Source organism: Miscanthus floridulus, chromosome 15, assembly GCF_019320115.1.
Source record: "Miscanthus floridulus cultivar M001 chromosome 15, ASM1932011v1, whole genome shotgun sequence".
Classification (NCBI taxonomy): Eukaryota; Viridiplantae; Streptophyta; class Magnoliopsida; order Poales; family Poaceae; genus Miscanthus; species Miscanthus floridulus.
Window position 1 is genome coordinate 83655824 of NC_089594.1, and position 16164 is coordinate 83671987.

The 16164-nt window shown below is 45.8% G+C and overlaps 1 pseudogene; it reads right to left on the minus strand.

The window, feature by feature from the left end:
• Positions 1–12298: 12298 nt before the first annotated feature.
• LOC136509150 (thaumatin-like pathogenesis-related protein 4) lies at positions 12299–12868 on the minus strand (annotated as a pseudogene).
• Between the last annotated feature and the right edge of the window lie 3296 nt (positions 12869–16164).

The window sequence follows — 16164 nt, forward strand, 5'->3', positions numbered from 1 at the left end:
GTCACAGAAAAGGTCCTTGGATTCGGTCGCTAATGCTCCCAAAGTGGACCAATAAAAAAACAAAAGGCCATTCAGTGGCAGTGTTACAAACTTGATGAAAGAAAATTTTACAGCACACATCTCGAAGGAAAATTGTGTTAGTTTCTTCAATCTCTGTGCCTCACTACCTCAGTGTTTGTTGAAGTCCGAATTTGAAAGGCAAACATAGAATAAGTACGCTACAATAAGAGCCCAAGAAATACACAATGAAGACTTAAGGAAGATACAGAAGTACGTCGAAGACAACCCCGAATTAACCATGGAAGAGGCCGCGAACAACTATTATGATGTACAAGGGATGGGAACACCGGCAATGAAGTATGAAAGGGGCAATCATTTGGTTCTTGATGACGAGTATAAAAAATTGACAACATATATGCATCATTTGCATGAATATTACATGGCTCAAGCAACAGAGATGGAGGACTTTGGTTTTGAGGTTATTATTCATTTGCCACATGTTTTTCATTATCCTGAAGAAGAGAAGTTCGATGTCGAGTGGGAGTGCTTGATCCAACTATACCAGAAACGCTCTCTCAATGCACAAATGTTGACGTTGTGGACTATGTAAGTACCCTACACGCATGATATTACAATTAACTACTCTCTCGAGACACAAATTGTTAACTTTTGAGCACTTCCCATGATTTTATGTAGGTGTATAGCAAAATTTTGCATACTAAAAAACAAATGGGATAACATAGGCTTCTTGGACCCCGGGCGAGTCAATGAGAAGACATGTTTAGGCCTCCATGGATGTGACGTGGAAGACCTGAAAAAGAGATTGATTGTTGTTTTCGATGAATTCAAGATGAAGAACAAAACCCACGTACTTCTAGCCTACAACTGCGAGTATGTGTTCTCGTCTTTTAATTTTATGCTTCTTTTTTCGTTAAGATTATTCGATAATTAGGATTCTGTGATTGCAGCAACTATTTCGTCTTCGTTTGTGTCAATCTTACTAAAAATCTGATTGAGGTGTGGGACTGGAAGAAAAAACCATTTCATCATCTGGATGCACTGGTGGCAGTGCTGAATTAGTAAGCGATCCTAATAATATATTATTTTCTAATCACACATATCGCTTTCTAATGTTTCTCCTTTTAATGTTACACAGTGTCCAAAGAAGACATATTGGTGGGACACAGGTCTCATTCAAGGTTGTCGACATGGAGGGGAAGTACCTAGGCAATGCTTTGCTACATCGGCGGGAAATCGAAAGAAGCAGATAAGTTGGTGTGGATAATCCTCATTTCATTTATGTCTGTTAATAATTCAATAAAATAATTTACTGATTTCTCTTTGGATATCATCTTTTTTGAACGATAGGGCAAGAAATATAACCACGAAAGGCTGTTAGACATGGAGATCGTCGCACTGCAATCGGAGCTGGCAAAATTCATCTTGGCCGCGGTATTAGAGAAAGATGGAGTATTTTCCATTGCACAATCCACGAAGTTCAAGGACTAGTATAGCCGAGAGCAGCTCGCTAGATTATTGTAAGAAGTCCGAGAAGCATGCATCGTCTTATCGAATAATTTCTTTTTTATTTTGAGGGATCGAGATCTTGATAAGAGCATTTGAACTGTAACCGTAACATTTGTAATGTTTAATATTGATGGACCTGTCGTCTCGTAGCGTATATAAAGCGAAACCCGATTCTATAAAAAAATATAAATTAAAATAAATTATAAAATAATAAAATGCTAACGAGCCATCACTGCGGGTTAGCAACAAACCAGCAGTGATGGCCAAGATGGCACTGCCGGCTTGAGCCACAAACCGACAGCGTTGGGTTAGACATCACTGCCGGGCCTTGTCCCAAACCGGCAGTGCGGGTTACGACAACACTACCGGCTAAAGACACAAACTGACAGTGATGTTCGAGGTTACACTGCCGGGTGGTCTCATGAACCGGCAGTGTTGATGGAACTAAACTCTACCGGGTTCTGTAAAGGACCGGCAGTGAAATTGCAGAACACTGCAGGTTAAAGGAACCGACAGTGATAGCTAACTCTCATCACTGTTGGTTTAGTTGTGCCGGTTCAAAATCTGGCAGTGATGGGGTGTTTTGAACTGGCAGTATTGTCCTGATATGGGGTAGTGGACAGTAAAATCTTTGGTACAGTGCCATGGTGGTAGAAGGAAAAACAGAAAAATAAAAGAAAATTGTCTTACGGGCCGTGGGCCGTGGCACTTTGAGTGTTTACGGGCTTTAGTTTTGGGCTTTTAGTCCACATATGTTTCCATAAACCAAACCAGTACGGTAGCAAGCATGACTGCGCGAGGAGCGTCCAACTTCATATGTGAGCTGCAGCTCCGATCCGACTTGACCACGCTCGATGTTCTGCACATCGAGTTGGCCGTCGACCACGCCAGCACTGGACCTGAAGCCGCCAAGCGCCTCAGGCGGCGGGAGGCCCGCCGCCGCTGTTGACGCGAGGTCAGGCGGCGACATCATCAGAGCGCGAGAAGAAACCCATTCAGCAAATCCAGCAGCCGAGGGATTGCACGGACGTGTTGTGGTGGGAGGTCGACACGGTGGCAGATGCGACCGTGCCGACCAAGATGGCCACGAGGCACGTGGATGGGCACGTGCGGGAGGCGGTGGCGGAGCTCCACGGTCTCATGGTCACGAGGACGAAGGATGCAGTCGTCGATCTCCTTCTATGTGATGGCACGGTGGTGCCGGTCCTCCTCCTCCTTCCGAGCTGTCTCCAACGAGTTGAAGACGACCTCCTCCACCAGAAGAGGTTCTGGTTCCTCCTCCGATGCGGTCTCACGGTCTAGATCATCCTCGAGGTTCACCTCGAGGTCCGATTCGGACGACGGTGTCGGTGGAGGCATCGGGGGGTGATGTGGGGACGACGGGTTCAGCTTCGACCATGTTGTCTTCAAGCGGCGAGGCATTGTGCATGGTGGCGAGTCGAGGGCTAGGGCGAGGTGTGCGTGGGAAGGGCGGTGCTTCGCTTTCTTGACGAGCGGTGGTGTGGCAGCTGACTGTGTGCATGGGGGCCTGGCTTATATAGGCATGTCGATGGTGGAACTGATCACAGTGCAATAACTCGCACCCCTCGGAAGACAGAGCGCGCCTACGTTGGGAAGACGGAGCGCGCCTGCGTTTGGGAACTGGCACGAGCAGCCGATGGATGGGTAAATGCGGCGTCTCTTCGTGGGGAACAGAAAGGCTCTTCATGGGAACCGCGCTTCATGGATCGGGTAATTAAAACAGCGGCTCTTCATATGGGAACCGCGCGACCAGCGTGGCCGGGGAGTTGAAGGGCCTACGCGCAAAGTATGGACAGATAATCACTCAAAGGAATAAATTTCTTCATACTTTCCAAAATCAGGTGATAGCTCAATGGTTTGTCCGCTGCTCTAGAACTTGTACGCTTCGATTCAATTCAGGGATGCAACACATTTATTTTATCTTTTTGACCTTTAGACCGCTTAATAAATTATAAAATTAAACTAAAAAAATTGGGTTGTCTGGGACTCGAACATGGGTCTCAGGGGCTAAGTTTAGGGGTCTTAACCATTGCGCCAGTAGGAGGAGTTCGAAAGAAAATGGAAACTTATCCTACTTAACACCTAAGTTAAACGTAACTGCTACACAACATCACTGCTGGTTTGGGGAATAACCCGGCAGTGATGTACACCATCACTGTCGATTTGCAAGCAAAACCGGCAGTGATGAGCTATTTCCCGAAATAAATTAATAATTTATAAAATAGAACAAAAAAATTTGGGCCACCTAGGACTCGAACACAGGTCTCAGGGGCTAAGTTGAGGGGTCTTAACCGTTGCGCCATTAGGAGGAGTTCGAAAGAAAACGAAAACTTATCCTACTTAACACCTAACTGCTACAGCACATCACTGCCAGTTTGGGGAGTGACCCGGCAGTGATGTGCCCCATCACTGTCGGTTTACAAGCAGAACCGGCAGTGATGAGCTACTGCTATAAAAGTGGTGCGGGTTGAAATTATCCCAATTCATTTCAACCCCGCGCCATCCCCTCCACCCGCGCCGCCGGAGCACCACCCCGCGCCGGAGCACCGCCCCATGTCGGAGTAGCACCCCACGCTGGAGCACCGCCCCATGCCGTCCACCGCCCAAAGCCAGAGCACCGTGTCGTCCATGCCAAGCCGGAGCACCGCGCCGTCCGGAGCACCGCGCTGTCCGTCCCACCACCGAGGCCTTCAGGAGCGCGCAGACAGCTGCTCCCCCCCCCCACGGTGAGTGCGTGGCTCACTACCCACTACGTGTTTGATGAAATGTCCCACAGCTGCTTACTTGAATCGGTTTGATCATGCAGTGTGTGCTATCATACAGTTTGATCATGCAGCTGTGAATGCTAGAACCGAGGTTTGCCACACAGTGTGTGCTATCTATTTCTTTGTGTTTCTGGACGCATTGCTAGTAAGTAGTACATTGTTACTTAGTAGCACGTTGCTTAGCTCTATTGATCAGTATACTGATAAGAACAAAAGCGTAATTTTATTTTTGGTTACTAGGATAAACATAGCAGGGACTCATAATACTTCATAGAAATTGTTCTCTGAACGTTAATGGTAGTTTGTTTTCGGAGTACTTGCATTTTCTCTGTGAATCCATCTTGTGCATCATTGGAGCTTGACCGGATACATATGTGAAACCAATGGCTGGCCTCACCTCATAGCTTGCAATTGCAACTATGCTCCCATCAGGCAGGTACACAATGTTTTTGGAATTGTGCCACCAATGCTCAATGTTTTTGGATGTGAGGATGGAGTATATATACTTTAGACCTATAGAACTAATATATGTCCAAACTTGTCATGGAATTCTCCATGCTATCAGCATAAAGATGCATAATTATTAACTTTTGCAAGATTACAAGTAATACATAGTTATGTAGCCTTGTGCATTAAACTAGGAATATTTTCCAACAATCCTATATTATTATGAGTTTTTGCATGTCACTTTTCTAGGATAGTATGAGATGCATATTTGCCCCTACCAACTATGTAAGTTTCAGATCAAAGTATCACTAATTTGGAAAGATGCTTACCTGCACTGATACTTGTGAAAGAACCTCGCGTCGATGGTTGGGGGATTTATAGTGAGACTGAAGACTCTTAGACATCTCTAGGAGTATATCCAAAAGTCTTAAACTGACTCTAAATCAACATTTGGTTTGTAATGAATAAAAAATATTCTTTATATCTTTCCTACATCTAACAACTATTACTAAGGCACGTGAATAGTTATTTTCCAAACACTCCAATCTATGCAATGGTCGTGTGTTATTCGTAAATATATTAAATTGTATAAGAATATATCATGTTTGAATGACAACCTAATTTACTTAAATGTATAGGCAACCATGGCATGGTATGTAGTGCATGTTGGTCACATGCCTGGGATTTATCGGACCTGGGAAGATTGCTATGCTCAAGTCAATCGCTACCCTAGTAATTTGCACACAAAAAACACAGAAGCTGAAGCTTTGAGGGCCTACTATAGTCATCCGGCCTACCTTGCAAACCATGGGCAACCGGCCTACTATGGTCTAATGAATGCAAACCATGGCCATCCGCTGGCACTGGAGATCGAAGAGAAGCCACCTGCCGGAGATGTGAAGATTAGGAGAATCACTCCTTGGTCTTGAAAAGATGTCATGCTTTTATTTATGGCTATGGTCATCGCTTTTCTTATTTGGAAGTTGATGTAGGCTTAGTTTTGTAGAAGAGTAGGTGGACTTTGTTGTATGTGGTCAATCAAACAATGAATTTGTTCTAGGTGAACATATGCTATTATTTGACTTTGTTGTATGTAAACTTATTATTAGACTTTGCATTAAACATATTATATATATATGAACATATGCTATTAGTAGTTGTCCACGGCCAAAACTAACCACGATCGTGTCACAGCCATGACACATCGTCGCCTATTACCCCGTCGCCGAAGAACTGATCGGCAATAAGAAGCAGCTGATATCGCTAGGATGGGAGAGCCACATGATCCAACAAACGGTGACAGTGTCAATCAGGTCAGTGAGAACGAGCAGCCATGGACCCCGTCCGGCCTGATCGATCTGGGTCAAAATGACCAAGATGGCCAGGTAACTTTGGTATCATGTCACTATGTAGCCACACACGCTAATCAATTGAGAGGGTCATAGCTTACTTAGTGTCTCTAGTAGGAGCCTCCGCCAGCCGAGGAGCCAGAGGGTTCGGGTAGCAGGAAGGCCAGATCCAAGCGAGACATGTCAAAGATTCCTGTTGGTAGGAATGCACACTGGCACATTACTGAGTTCGATGAATTCGGGGATCCACTCTCACCACCTATAGCTTTGACCAAATACAAGACTATCCTTGGGTTACTTGTTAGGGACTTCATCCCGATTAAGTAAAGGAAGTGGATTGGGAAAGATGATGACCGGTGGAGGGTTCTCGAAAGCAAGAAGGATTACATATGGGATGTCAAGATCCTAGAGTATTTCACTTTCATAGTCGAGTATGACAGGGAGTTAGTCAAGAAAAAAGAAAAAGAAATCATGGGGACATGCTTCAAGAATTTCAAGGGGACATTGTACAAGAATTTTGTCCTCCAAAATAAAGAGCCAGATTTTGATGGTGGACAGTTTAGCAAGCAGAAGGACTTCTGGCAGAATTTCAAGGAATACAGGTTATTCGAGGAGTACTTTGACTGAGTAGGAAGAATAAGGAGAATTCGCAGAAAGCGACGAATCCTCATCTCGGCTCTCATGGACGCCTTGCTAAGGAAGGCGTTCAGGTTGAGACCGCTGATTGGGAGCCCAGATCGGTATTATACTGTATGGGGAGAAATGTACGGCACACCGAGGACGGGAGTTTTAGCTCCTCAAATCAACCCATGAGTGAACTCATCCAGAGGATCTCCCAGGTAACTGAGGAGGTGAGGCAAGGGACTCGCACTTCTAATAGGGAGAAAGACGTGCTCACCCAAGCACTCGAAACCAAGGAGCATCCTGTTCGCACTAGAGGAACCAGTGTTGTTCCTTGGAAACTAGCATTCCCCTAAGAATCTAACACTTATCGGAGCCGCTCGAGGGGTAGAGCAGAACATGAGGCAGAGTATTTGAGGAGACTAAAAGAGATAGAAGACAGAATGGAAGCACGGATTGAGGCGACTGTTGAAGCGCGAGTCGAGCAAATTTTGCTATCCAAGGGGTCAGAAGCACCACAAAACCCTACTCCTAGTGCCTTTAGCCCACAGTTTAGGAGTCACAGCAGTTACGGATCGACCCCGCTCGACGAAGAAGAGGCGAATCTGTCTCATCCGTTGGACGACATCACTGAACCCATCAATGTCAGGTTGTACATCCATCAGGAATGGACAAAGGACAAGGTGGTGCTCGGCCAGGCCTGGCCTATGGGAGACGGGACAATTAATGGCCACCCAATTCCACTGGGGTACGCTCGCATCACCCTTGATAGAATACTTGATAAGAAGTTTAACAAGATACCCATTGAGTACCCCATAGCGGAAGGCAGGCCAAAACTTGGTCAAAACAAGGGCTCTCAAGTGGCCTGGCGCAAGCACTTCATTAAGCTTGACCATCAATTGTCCTCTGATGATGAGGACGACTGCGAGTCTTCACCCACCCACGATGATCACTCACCATCTCCCAACAGAGACCACTCCCCTCCTCATCCGGAGCCATCACCCCCGAGAAAACAGAGGTCTCCTTCTATTCCTCCTTGTCCGACTCCATCTTCATCAGCCTCAAGAAAAGAGACTCCTCCTCCTCCTCCTCCCCCTCCTCCTCTATCTTCATCAGCGCCGGGAAAATAGAATTCTCATCGTCATCCTCCACCTTAGCCCAAAACAAGATCAAGGACATCCTCGCTATCGCAGAAAAGGTCCTTGGATTCGGTCGCTAATGCTCCCAAAGTGGACCAACAGAAAAGAAAAAGGTCGTTCAGTGGCAGCGTTACCACCTTGATGAAAGAAAAATTTACAGCACACATCTCGAAGGAAGATTGTGTTAGTTTCTTCAATCTTTGTGCCTCAATGCCTTCGTATATGTTGAAGTCCGAATTCGAAAGGCAAACACAGAATAAATACGCTACAACAAGAGATGAAGAAATACACAATAAAGATTTAAGGAACATACAGAAGTACGTCGAAGACAACCCAGGATTAACCATGGAAGAGGCTGTGAACATCTATTATGATGTACAAGGGACGGGAACACCGGCAATGAAGTATGAAAGGGGCAATCTTTTGGTTCCCGATGACGAGTATAAAAATCTGACAATATATATGCGCCAGTTGCATGAATATTACATGGCTCAAGCAACAGAGGTGGACGACTTTGGTTTTGAGGTTATTATCCGTTCGCCACATGTTTTCCATTATCCTGAAGAAGAGAAGTTCGATGTTGAGTGGGAGTGCTTGTTCCAGCTATACCAGAAACGCGATCTCGATGTTCAAATGTTGATGCTGTGGACTATGTAAGTATCCTACACGCGCGATATTACAATTAACTACTCTCTTGAGACAAATTGTTAACTTTTGAGCACTTTCCATGATTTTATGTAGGTGTATATCAAAATTTTGCATTGTAAAAAGCAAATGGGATTGCATAGGCTTCTTGGACCCCTTCTGAGTCAATGAGAGGACATGTCTAGGCCTCTATGGATGCGATGTGGAATACCTAAAACAGAGATTGATTGTTGTTTTTGACAAATTTAGGATAAAGAAGAAAACCCACATACTTCTAGCCAACAACTGCGAGTATGTGTTTTTGGCTTTTGATTTTATGCTTCTTTTTTCGTTAAGATTATTCGATAATTAGGATTCTGTGATTGCAGCAACCATTTCGTCTTCATTTGTGTCAATCTTGCCAAAAATCTGATCGAGGTGTGGGACTCGAAGAAAAAACCATTTCATCATCTGGATGCACTAGTGGCAGTGCTGAATTATAAGCGATCCTAATAACTATTATTTTCTTGTCACACATACCGCTTTCTAATGTTTCTCCTTTTAATGTTGCTCAGTGTCCGAAGAAGACATATCGGTGGGATGCCGGTCCCATTCAAGGTTGTCGAAATAGAGAGGAAGTACCTATCACAGCCAACGGGAAACAATGAATGCGGGTTTTATGTAGTGTGGGCAATGCTTCGCTACATCGGCGGGAAATCGGAAGAAGCCGATAAGTTGGTGTGTATAATCTCCATTTTATTTATGTCTATTAATAATTCAACAAAATGATTTACTGTCTTTGGATATCATCTTTTTTGAATGACAGCGCAAGAAATTTAAGCACGAAAGGCTGCTAGACATGGAGATCGTCGCACTACAATCGTCGCTAGCAAAATTCATCTTAGCCGAGGTATTGGAAAAAGATGGAGTATTTTCCATTGCACAATCCATGAGGTACAAGGACCAGTATGGCCCAGAGTGGCTCGCCAGATTATTGTAGGAAGTCCGAAAAGCATGTGTGAAGTCCAAGAACATTTTTTTATTTTGAAGGATCGAGATGTGGATAAGAACATTTGAATTGTAATCGTAACATTTGTAATGTTTAATATTGATGGACCTGTCGTCTACGTAGCATATATAAAGCGAAACCCGATTCCACGAAAAAATATAAATTAAAATAAATTATAAAACAATAAAATACGAACGGGCCATCACCGTCGGTTAGCAACAAACCGGCAGTGTTGTCGTAACCATCACTGCCGGTTAGAAGGAAACCGACAGTGTTGGATTGCTCAACACTGCCGGCTTGAACCATGAACCGACACTGATAGTTATGAAAACACTGCCGGTTTGATCCATGAACCGACACTGATATTTACTACAACACTGCCGGTTTGAACCATGAACCGATAGTGTTGGCTTACTCAACACTGCCGGCTTGAACCATGAACCGACACTGATAGTTATGAGAACACTGCCGGTTTGATCCATGAACCTACGGTGTAGGCTTGGTCAACACTGCTGGCTGGAGCCAAGAACCGACACTCTTGAAGCAACAGTCACTGTCGGTTGGCACTACAAACCGGCAGTGTTGTTCAACTGGACACTGCTGGGTGGAGCCAGGAACCGACACTGTTTCCTGTAGATCACTGTCAGTTTTTGAGGACCGGCAGTGATGTTAACCCCCCCATCACTACCAATATGCCACTATCGGTTCAAAATTCGGCAGTGAAGTGGGTTTTTGAACTGGCAGTGATGTCCAGATCTGGGGTAGTGATTTATAGGTGGCAGGTGGCTGGCCGTCGGGGACCACGAGAGGTTAGAACTTAGTAGTAGAGCCCACACGTGTGCCAGGTGTGACTGAGCGTGACCTCCAGCTAGACCATACACGGGTCGTCGTGGCGTCATCCTAGACTCTGGCACCACCGTGACGCGACTTGCCCTCCCAGTGTACATCGCAATCCCTGACGCCTTCCACACCGCGGTAGCCGATCTCGGCCATGTCTCCATCGGCGGCCCCTCCTGCTTCTTCGATACGTGCTACATTGTGGGCAGAGGGGGCGTGATGGTGCCCACTGTGGGGGTGGGGGGGAGGGTGGGGGCGCATGGTCAGGAGAGAGGGAAGGGGCCAGGGAAGGGGAAGTGGTTTTAGATTACTTGCTTCCTTAAGATTGAATGGTTACAGGCCCCTCCTATTTATAGCGCCGAGGTGACAAGCGGCAGAGCTAGGGGGCCATACCCCCCGACATAACATGTCACAACAAAATATTTGTAGTAGTATAAAATTTTATAATTTTTAGGCTTGTTAAAAGAGAGTGTATAAACAAAATAATATAATTTTTATATATACCGATTAATATCTCAAGGAAGGTGCGCAGCGAGGGGACGTCCGTCCCCATCTTGCTGGAGAGGATGACGCTGCGTGGCGCCTCGCGGCTGATGAGGTGCGCTAGCTCTAGCTGGAAGGACGCCGCCGCGTTCTGGATACCGAAAGGCAGGTCCAGAAGGTAGTACCAGAAGCGGTCCGGCGGTGGGAGCACCTCGCTAGTGGCGATCTGATGATGGGAGTGTCATTCCCTCCCACCAATATCACCTCAGCTCCCTTGATTTCCTCTGTGATCTAACTGACATGTCCACCAGGACAAACTCCCTGTCTTCTACTACAGGTACTCCGGAGGATATTTCTATCCTCGCTCGCGTCCCACTGACGCCAATCGGAGCGTGGCCACGTCACCAGCATCCGCCCCACCGAGCGCGAATCCCGTGCCACCACGTGAGGCACCCGCGCCGCCACGCGCGGCCTCGTCTTCGGACCCGCCTCCTCGGGTGGTCGACTGTGTGCACACGGTGCCCTCCTGCAACGACCCCAGCACCTCTGACGCATCCACTGCCGGCTATGCATCGCATGACGACGCGCTCCCAGCACGGCATCATGAAGCCAGGTGATCGACTCAACCTCCACGTGAGCCACTCTGGTGTCTCCCCTGTCCCTGTGACCTACAGATCGACTCTTGCGTACCCTCATTGGCGTCAGGCTATGCAAGACAATTATGATGCCCAAGCCAGCGGGTGCCAACATTGTGATAGGTAAATGGATTTTTAAACACAAGTTTCATTTCCATGCTTCATTGGCTCGCTACATGGCTCGTTGGGATGTCCGTGGTTATTCGAAGCGTCCCAGTACTGATTTTGATGAGACCTTGAGTCCGGTTGTCAAGCCGGCCACCATCCGCACTGTTCTGAGCATCGAAGTTTCTCAGTCTTGGCCCATTCATCAGCTGGATGTCAAAAATGCCTTTCGTCGTGGAAATATTTCTGAGATAGTTTATTGTCAACAACCAGGTACGGAGCCAGCGGTGGGCTAGGGGGGCTCCAGCCCCCCCCCCCCCCCCCCTACCGCTCGCGAGCAAGCGAAGCCCCGTAGAGCCGCCGTACTGTACCACATGGTTTGTGGCTGGTATACTGTACCACGTGGTTTGTGGCTGGTATACTGTACCACGTGGTTGATGTCACCAGTCGGCATTCCACAGGCCGACTGGATCTTTCAGCGCACAAGAAGCCGATAGGATAGATTTAGCGTTCTAGTATAGCCAGCCATATAATATACCTTCATTTTTTTTGTTTAATCACTTCGTGGCAATAATTAACATTTTTTCCTCTCTTTGCTGTATCATCCCGGCTTTAATTCCAACATGACATTATGAACAGCGACTTATTATATATACACTGGTGTATACGTTACGTACACAAATCCATGTATATACATACATAGGCGTGCACATACATGCATGCACGCATGGGCATGTTACCACGACACGTGCGTCTTATTCCTGGAAATCACTCTCCGATACAGCCTCACGGGCAGAAGGTGACCTGGTAGTTGCTGTTACCGCCACACGCATGGGTCTTCATGTCGTTAGGCTGGTGGTACGCGTCGGGGCAGCTCGAGTCCCTGCACACCAGCCCCACGCCGGTGCTGCACGAGAAGGCCATGCCGATGTTGAAGCCGTCGATGACCGAGATGTCATAGAAGTCCTGGTTGCCACTGATCGTGAACTCGTCTAGCGTCATGGGAGGCTTCCCGGACAAGGTGCCGGCGAGCGCGCCGCCGCAGTCGCCCGTCTGGCAGCTCCCGCTGTTGCCGTTGGAGGAGCAGCCCGTGCGGCCCCACGCGGCCCGAGCTGGTGCCGGCGGGGACGTTGATGGTCCACGTCCTGCCCGGGTTTAGCTACGTGCCCCCGCCCACGGGTTTCGCCGCCGGCCACACCGTGAACCCGCAGTTGTTATTGATGGTGAAGGTCGCCGCGCTGGCGCTGGCTGCGAAGGTGGCGGCCAGGAGGAGGAGGATCGAGGACGAGGAGGCGGCCATTCGTGCAACTATGCGAGCTTCTTTCTTGTGGAACTAGGCGAGCTGCTTTGGAAGTTTGGGATGGAGCGTGCGTGTATTCACTACGCCAGATTTGCACATCACTGCCGGCCTGATCACCGCCTCATTTGTGAGAACCGGCAGTGATGTACATTCACTACCGGTTATGAGCTTGAAAATGAAAAAATAATTAGGACTGGGCTAAAACCGACAGTGAAGGAACCACATCACTGCCAGTTTGTGGCTTGAACCGGTAGTGTTTTGGCGGGCACTCATCACTGCCGGTTTAAGCCAAGAGCCGATAGTGATAGGGCTCTATCATTGTCGGATCTAGCCAAGAACCGGCGGTGATAAGCCTACAACACAAAAAGGCTATAGCCGTCCTCTCCTTTCTCCTCTCTTCCATCCCAAGAACAGAGGCACGCGTTTGGACCCTTCCCTCCATTGTTGCGGCTGCTCTTCACTATGAAGCTAGTGCTTGGAATTTGAAGAATGGCTTCATCTTTTTGCTTTAAGGTTAGTAACAAACATCGACTCCTTTGATTTTGTTGCTTAATTAGCTTCGTTTTGATGGCTACATTGCTTGATTATCACTACCATTGATCTCACCAAGACCGCATACAGAGACGACCCCTTCGTCCTTGCAAGAGATGTTATGCAAGTCTTCTATCCAAGGGACAACAAGACAAAAGGAAGGCTAAAAGTAGTCCTAGAAGGGAAAAGGAAGATTGTGGGTGTTGATGGAGTGACGGACGAAGAAGACTACAGGGGCTATCAGGAAATGCCTCCATTCAGGGCGAACGTACCCCTACCTATCCTTCGAGAGGGTGACGAACCTACTTACGTACGAATTGATCACAATGAGGCCCTCATTGTTGATGAACCTAAAGATAGTTAGATTATTGTTAACTATGTAATCATTATGCAGATGTTGTATCAGTAATTCACACTGAATATTTAATTTATATTTTGTGCGCATCTCTATAATTTAATTATTGACTATGTAATCAAATATTAAGATGATGTTCACAAACACTATTATTTGATAATTATATACCATTAATTCATTATCATAGAATTAAATAATCAAGACACAAATTTTTGTGTTATTTTAGAATATAAAATAACAGCATTATTTCTATTAATAAATAAAGAAAGAAAAGCAAAATAAGTGAACTCCCTAGCTCAGCGGTTAAGGCCGCGCACTCTGTACTCTGAGACCCGCGCTCGAATCCCAGCCAGGCCAAACTTTTTTGATTTTGCATTTATTATTTAGTAGTGCATTACAATGGGATAAAAGAAAAAATAAAACCATTCTAACCGAACTCCCTATCCTAACTCAGCGGTTAAGGCTGCGCACTCTCAACCCCGTGACCCGCGCTCGAATCTCAGGCAATGGCAGGCTCTAAATCGACACTGTTTTTTTATATTTTTTTACCTAAAGTTGGCGGCAGAGCCCTTCACTGCCGGTTTTGGTTTTAAAACCGGCAGTGACCATTTCTATCACAGTCGGTTGCTCAAACCGACACAGAAGGCCCCATTCACTGTTGGTTTTTTAACTAAAACCGACAGTGATATATAGATGTTCCTCACATGCCAACAGTGCTCCCATAACCATAACAGTTGGAACATTGCTCCCACCAACCCCGACAACTTTAGTTCAGAAATAAAAATATACCACGACTGCTAGCCCCTATAAAATGGCCCTCGGCCAGGAGCTAGCCTCTCCATGCATGTTGGTTTCAGCCAGGCCTTATCAGTACAATGTTTTCCTCTCACAACAAACCACATATATCGTTATGCATCGTAGTCCACCAAAATGGTGCACACATGAGGTACTAGAAGAATGATACTGAAGATAGAGCAACGCCGAAGATTGGAGATGCCACGAGGTTCACAGAGCCATCCGCTGTGGTGCCGAGCTGAATCCAATGTGCTCTGGACTGTACCAAGAAAAAGGACATGTACAGCAGAGGCATGGATTCATCGATGCCACTTATCATTTCCAACTGGTATAGCTTGTAGACCATCTCGGTGCTGTTGTTTGACCCTAGTTGGTGCTAGACGAATGCTACTGAGGTGGTTAAATTATAATGTGTTGATACACATTAATGGTAACATTGACCTGTATGCAAATAGGTCTTTGTTATCGTATATAGAATTTTAGTGTAAGGTCTTTGTTATCGTATATGTAACTTATTTCTAATTTTTTGTAATTTTTTATGTATTTCATTACTATCTAAATAAATATATCGTTGTTGTTAAAACTTTCCCACTGTAGTATATAAATAAATATATCCTTCACATATATGCACCTTCACTATCAGTTCTATTTAGAAACTGGCAGTGATAGTCACCTTCATTGTCGGTTCTATTTTAAAAACCGGCGGTGATAGTAACTTTCACTAGCGGTTCTATTTAAAAACCGACAGTGATGTCCATGCCCCCCTATATAAAACTCATAAAACAAACTGCCGGCCACATACATCGATCCCACCCACCCACGAACTCTCTCAGTCTCATTTCTCACATTTCACTCTCACTTCTCAAGACATCCACTCTCTCTCTCTACGTGATTTGGTCATGGCTCCTGCATTTTTCAATAGTATTGATATGTTGTCTTCTCCAATATTCTATCTATATTCATTTGATCTATATTTATATTCATGTTTCTTTGCATTCTACATTTATATATATTCTTATTCCTTGCATTCAATCTATATTTAATTATGTTGCCACATTTTACTGGGAAGAATTTTTTGTGCATATATTTTATGTTCATATTTTTTTTTGCATTTTATCGATTAGGTGGTATGAACAACGGACCTCCCCCACCACAAGAACCAGGTTTCCACCCTGGCGATGAGCCATTCGCTCCTAATGTGGCCATTCCACGGTTCCCTGTTCTAGCTATTGTATGAAATATTTTCCAACATCTTTTGTTTTTTGATGCTAACAAATAACTGTAATTAGTTTAATATCATTGTTGCATGCATATATGTCGCAGACTATATCCCCAATAGATTGGCCGCGAACAGCACTTAGCTTGTTCTTTATCTCGAACATCATCGAGAATACGGCATCTAATGCAAGTGGTCGGCTATGGACGTGTGAACTCAGTTTTTTCATCCCTGTGAGGGGTTCAAATCATCGAAACCATATCCATGGGACAGGAATACAGAGCCCGGACGTGATAAGCGCCCAATTAAATGCCGTGCGCATTTGTTTAGAGGTACTTCGACGTATTTGCTATGATGTGCTTGATTTCTCGCACTTCAAGGCACTTGCTTTGAATGCTGATGATA